At 49.6% G+C, this 6,032-nt stretch overlaps 1 protein-coding gene across 2 annotated transcripts in view; it reads right to left on the reverse strand.

The window, feature by feature from the left end:
- Positions 1–6,032, reverse strand: part of acap3 (ArfGAP with coiled-coil, ankyrin repeat and PH domains 3) — a 168,339-nt gene that overhangs the window by 140,139 nt on the left and 22,168 nt on the right. The window lies entirely within an intron of this gene.

Below are 6,032 nucleotides of genomic sequence, written 5' to 3' on the forward strand. Positions count from 1 at the left end.
TCCTAAAGGATTTCCCCTTAAATCCTTAAACTGTGACCCCTTGTCCTGGACTTCCCCAACATCGGGAACAATCTTCCTGCATCTAGCCTGTCCAACCCCTTAAGAATTTTGTAAGTTTCTATAGTATAGTATTATATGATCTGATTTGACAGCATGCAAAACAAAGCTTTCCACTGTACCTCAGTGCACGTGGCAATAATATACCTAAATATGATTAAAGCGGTGGTGGACAGTACACATATCGGAGCCGCCTTCCTCTCCGATTCCTCACCCGGCCATGAGCTGAGCATCCCCTCGCTCTCCCTGGGAACGGCACTTCAGCCACCCACACCAACGCCCAGAGGAAACAGCACAACGAGGTCTATGAACACACACTTGTCGGGGCGACGAACTCAAGGGGACTCTGACAGGCCGAAGATCTGCACTTCCTGTAATCTCCACCGAACGTCATCTCAGTCTCTTGCCCAGAGTAGGGGAATCGATGAGCAGAGAGGACAGCGGATTAAAGTGAAGGGGAAAAGATTGAATCGGGCTCAAGTGGTAACTTTTACCTGGGTGTATGGAACGAGCTGACAGCGGGGTTAGTTGAGGCAGGGACTATCCCAACGTTCATGAAACAGGTAGACAGGTACATCGATAGGTACACAAAAAAGCTGGAGAAACTCAGCGGGTGCAGCAGCATCTATGGAGCGAAGGAAATAGGCAACGTTTCGGCCCGAAACCCTTCCGGGTTTCGGCCCGAAACGTTACCTATTTCCTTTGAGTTTCGGCCCGAAACGTTGCCTATTTCCTTCGCTCCATAGATGCTGCTGCACCCACTGAGTTTCTCCAGCTTTTTTTGTGTACCTTCGATTTTCCAGCATCTGCAGTTCCTTCTTGAACAGGTACATTGATAGGACAGGTATGGAGAAATATAAGTTGGACTAGTGTAGATCGGGTCTGAAGAAGGGTCTCAACCCGAAACGTCACCTATTCCTTTTCTCCAGAGATGCTGTCTGAACCGCTGAGTTACTCCAGCTTTTTGTGTCTACCTTGGCTCGAGCTATACATGTACTGCTGAAGTGCTCTTGTGAATGCCCTATCTAATTACAGTGAGTTTGTTTTTCTGTTTTTCAGCGACTTGTTTGTGTTTGATTTTCAAGCAGCCGTTAACTTTACAGTTGATATGTTAAGAGTATTAGTGTCATCATCTTTAAGAACCCCGGCTGGCCTGCCTCAGAGGCTGTGCGTGCCCAGTTCTTGACTAGAGAGGGCTGAGAGATTTCGGGAGCAAAGATTGCAGATTCTGGAAATCTTAAATAAAGGCAGAAAATGCTGGAAATACTCATGTCAGGTAGCATCTATGGAGAAAGAAATATCACTGACCTGAATTATTAACCCTGTCCTCTCCCCACTGATGCTATTCCAAGCTCAGTTTCGTGAGACTGCGTGGAAACAGGCCCTTCAGCCCACCGAGTCCGTCCGCACCGACCAGCGATCCCCGCACATTAACACAACCCACTACGGTTGCCAATGAACCGACAAACCTGTACGTCTTTGGAGTGTGGGAGGAAACCCGGAGCACCTGGAGAAAACCCACGCGGGTCACGGGGAGAAAGTACAAACTCCATACAGACAGCGCCCGTAGTCAGGATGGAACCCGGGTCTCTGGCGCTGCCTCCAGCCTGGGTTGCCGAGGCTCTCCCTCTGCCCCAAAGCCCTTCCCTCATGCGACCCACGCTCACCGCAGGCTCGCCCCACGCTAACAGCTTCCACTGTGCACAGCCTGACCCAGAGCTGTGACCCACGGCATGTATTTGGACAGCTGCTCGCAGTGCGGTGTGGAACACACTGTTTGGAAACACATGGAGCCCAATGTCGCCCTGTTTGTGGGGAGCGGACCCGTCGGCACCAAGCCCTTGCCTCTACTCTGGTCTAATAGAGTCACACAGTGTGGAAACACAAGGTCATATAATGGGAGTAGAATTAGGCCATTTGGCCCATCAAGTCTACTCCACCATTCAAACATGGCTGATCTATCTCTTCCCATTCTCCAGCCTTCTCCCCATAACCTCTGTCAGGCCCTTCGGCCCAACTTGTCCCATCTACCCTAGTCCCACCTGCCTGCATTTGGCCCACATCCCTCTAAACCTGCCCTATCTATGCACCTGCCTATATGTTTCTTAAACGTTGCGATAATATTTGCCGCGACCACCTCCTCTGGCAGCTCGTTCCAGGCACCCACTAAAAAGACGACTAAAAGAACAATCATTTTATTTTGGCGCACTGCAGGTGGAGTTTTATTAAGCATTGTCCTAATTATACCAGCAAAGATGAGTAGCGTTAGGGTGCAGGAACTCACTGGTGGCTTCTAGACCAGGTAGTGCAGTGTTCACACCTAACGCCTCCACATGTGAACTCATTCTATCACAGACTGTGTGGGTCAGACAGCAACTGGTCACAAGACGCCTCACCACACTTCCCCTTCAATCGCCCTCCTCTCTCCCTCAGTCTATCTCTTAGATTTCCAGACGACCTCTGCTCTCCATGGCAAAGGATTACATCACGCTGCAGTCATCTTATTCTCCCTTTATTAGGGAGCTGGAATAAATAAATGCAATGATTCCAATCCGAGCCCCACCCGGAGTTTGAAGCATAATGGTCGATGAATGGCTCCGCGGAGATCTGTGCACTAATTAACTGCACAATAGTCAAAACTAGTCAAACTGCAATAACCACCAAGGGTGACGTTTCCTCAAACTCAGCCATCAGAAGCAGCACAGCCAGAAGTCGATGTGTTAGCACAGTTCCTGAGGTTCTAAGCACTCCCTTGTCCAATCTTACTCTAGCTTTAGAGTGGCGCAGAGGTAGAGTTGCTCCCTATTATTGCCCCTGTCCCACTTAGGAAACCTGAACGGAAACCTCTGGAGACTTTGCGCCCCACCCAAGGTTTCCGTGCGGTTCCCGGAGGTTGCAGGTGGTTGCCGGAGGTTGCAGGTAGTGGAAGCAGGTGGGGAGACTGACAAAAACCTTCGGGAACCGCACGGAAACCTCGGGTGGGGCGCAAAGTCTCCAGAGGTTTCCGTTCAGGTTTCCTAAATGGGACAGGGGCATTATTTACAGCGCCAGAGACGCGGGTTCGATACTGACCACGGTTGCTTGTTTGTACCTTCTCCCCGAGACCACGTGGGTTTTCTACGGGTGCTCCGGTTTCCTCCCACACTCCAAGGACATACAGACTTGTAGGTTCATTCGGCTTCTGCAAAGTGTAAATTGTCCCTGGTGTGTAGGATGGAGCTAGTGTGTGGGTCGGCACGGACTCGGTGGGCCGAAGGGCCTGTTTCCTCACTGCATATCTAAAGTCTAATTGGCGACTGCTGTACATAAATACAACCAAGCCAAACTCAAGTACAATTTGTTGAGCAAAGGGGAAGATCCAGAGTGCAGGATGTAATTCTCAGCATTGTAGCATCAGTTACAGAGCCAAAGTCCAATGTCTGCAATGAAGTCCCTAGTTTAGGTTAGTTTAGTTTAGAGATACAGCGCGGAAACAGGCCCTTCGGCCCACCGGGTCTGTGCCGACCAGCGATCTCTGCACTTTAACACTGTCCTACACACACTAGGGATTACAATTATACCAAGCCAATTAACCTACAAACCTGTACGTCTTTGGAGTGTGGGATGAAACCGAAGATCTCGGAGGGAACCCATGCAGGTCACGGGGAGAACGTACAAACTCCGTACAGGCAGCACCCGTAATCGGGATCGAACCCGGGTCTCCGGCGCTACGTTCACTGTAAAGGGCCTGTCCCACTATACGAGTTTACCCAAGAGCTCTCCCGAGTTTAAAAAAAAATCAAACTCGTGGTAAGTACGTAGAATGTACGTAGCGGGTACGTCGGAGCTCGGGACGGCTCTTAGCGGTTCGTAACGCTAACAGCAGGTACTCGGGAAACGCGGTAAACTCGTGAAGTTTTTTCAACAGTGTGAAAAATGTCCACGAGAGCCTCGAGTACCTACCAGCGGCTTTTACCGTAATCCTCCGAGTTCGAATCAGGGGAAATTCGGGAGAACTCTTGAATTGCCTCGTACAGTGGGACAGGCCCTTAAGGCAGCAACTCTACCGCTGCGCCAACGTGACCCGCCCTTATGGAAGGACCGTTCAGAGCCTCAGATTAACATCTTATTCAAGAGATGTCACCGCTCTCCTGTGCAGTAATGTCAGTCTAGATTACAGGTCCAAGTCTCCCAAGACCTAACGCATCATGTTCCCGCAGATGTAATGCAATTAGCTCGTGCACCGGTTAAGCCCCGAGATGGGAAGAGGGTTAAATTCAGCAGACACTGGCACAGGCAGATTGTCCCCATCAAGTTAGATTAATGACTGGTTAACAGCTGAAATGCGGAACACCCCTGTACATCCTGCCAAATCTCCAGCTGGTTTGCAAAGCAACTTTTGAAACGCGATCTCGGAAATCTTGATGCAGGAAAAGAAAGGTAGAAACATCAAACACTATGCTGTCCGATTCACCTCGACCCCACTGCGGATATTGGACTTTGTCTATGGAACAGGTGCGCTACAATGCTGAGAACTATATTCTGCACTCTGCATCCTCCCCTCTGCTCCACCTATCGTCCTCGAGTTTGACTTGAATGTATTTATGCATCGTATTATCTGATCCATTTGGATAGCGTGTAAAACAAAGCTTTTCACTGTACCTCATTGTACAGGCGACAATAATAATTGAGCTAAATTATACGCTCAGAACATTCTGCAACGAGTCATTCTGGGGTGTCCGGGGATTTGCAGGTAAGATTGGTGTGAGGAGTAAAACAATGCGGGCAGCACGGTGGCCCAGTGGTAGAGTTGCGGCCTTGCAGTGCCAGAGACCCCGGTTCGATCCTGATCACGGCTGATGTCTGTACGGAGTTTGTACCTTCTCCCCGTGACCGCGTGGGTTTCTTCCCACACTCCAAAGACATACAGGTTTGTAGGCTAATCAGCTTTGGTAAAAATTATAAATTGGCCCTGGTGTGTAGGATAGTGTGAGTGTGCGGGGATCGCTGGTCGGCGCGGGCTCAGTGGGCCGAAGGGCCTGTTTCTGCACAGTATCTCGAAACTAAACTGATCTAATCAGTGGGAGGTACACAAAATTGCTGGGGAAACTCAGCGGGTGCAGCAGCATCTATGGAGCGAAGGAAATAGGCGACGTTTTGGGCCAAAACCCTTCTTCAGTGGGACGCAGTTTTGACTCATCCACAACCCTGCTAACTGGAACCACGAGCTATTAAACCATTCTATCCAATTAAAGGGACAAAATGTGCAGCCACGAGGTGCTTCCAGGAATATTTTGATGCAGATAAAATACTGACGAAACACAAAGATTGCATAATAGGGCCAGTGATATTGCTAAAAGCGTGATTGCAAAATGGGTTTTAAACAAAAACTAATTTCCTCTTCTAACATGGTTACAATTTAAGTTCCTGTTGAAGGCGTTTGTGATGCGGTTAAACGCGAGTACCAGAGAAATGATGGTGAGCCAAACTGTGGATAGGGTGGACGTGGAGAGGATGGTTCCACTAGTGGGAGAGTCTCGGACTGGAGGTCACAGCCTCAGAATTAAAGGACGTTCTTTTAGGATTCTTTTAGAGGGTGGTGAATCTGTGGAATTCTTTGCCACAGGAGGCTGCGGAGGCCAAGTCAGTGGATATTTTTAAGGCTGAGATAGATAGATAGATTCTTGATTAGTACGGGTGGCAGAGGTTATGGGGAGAAGGCAGGAGAATGGGGTTGGGAGGGAGAGATAGATCAGCCGTGATTGGATGGTGTAGACTTGATGGGCCGACTGGCCTAATTCTACTCCTATCACTTATGACCTTATGTCGTGGGAACTGCTCCTGGGGGCCCACTGGATGAACGCACACCCTAGTGCATTTATAGTGTGAAACAGGGGTCAAGGAACGAGCGTTCACGTCGCGGCCCTGTTTCAACCAATCTTTCCACCACCACGCACAAGACGCGCAAGACAGACACCATTGTGCAGATGCCGAGA

The sequence above is a fragment of the Amblyraja radiata genome, chromosome 31 (assembly GCF_010909765.2).
Source record: "Amblyraja radiata isolate CabotCenter1 chromosome 31, sAmbRad1.1.pri, whole genome shotgun sequence".
NCBI lineage: Eukaryota > Metazoa > Chordata > Chondrichthyes > Rajiformes > Rajidae > Amblyraja > Amblyraja radiata.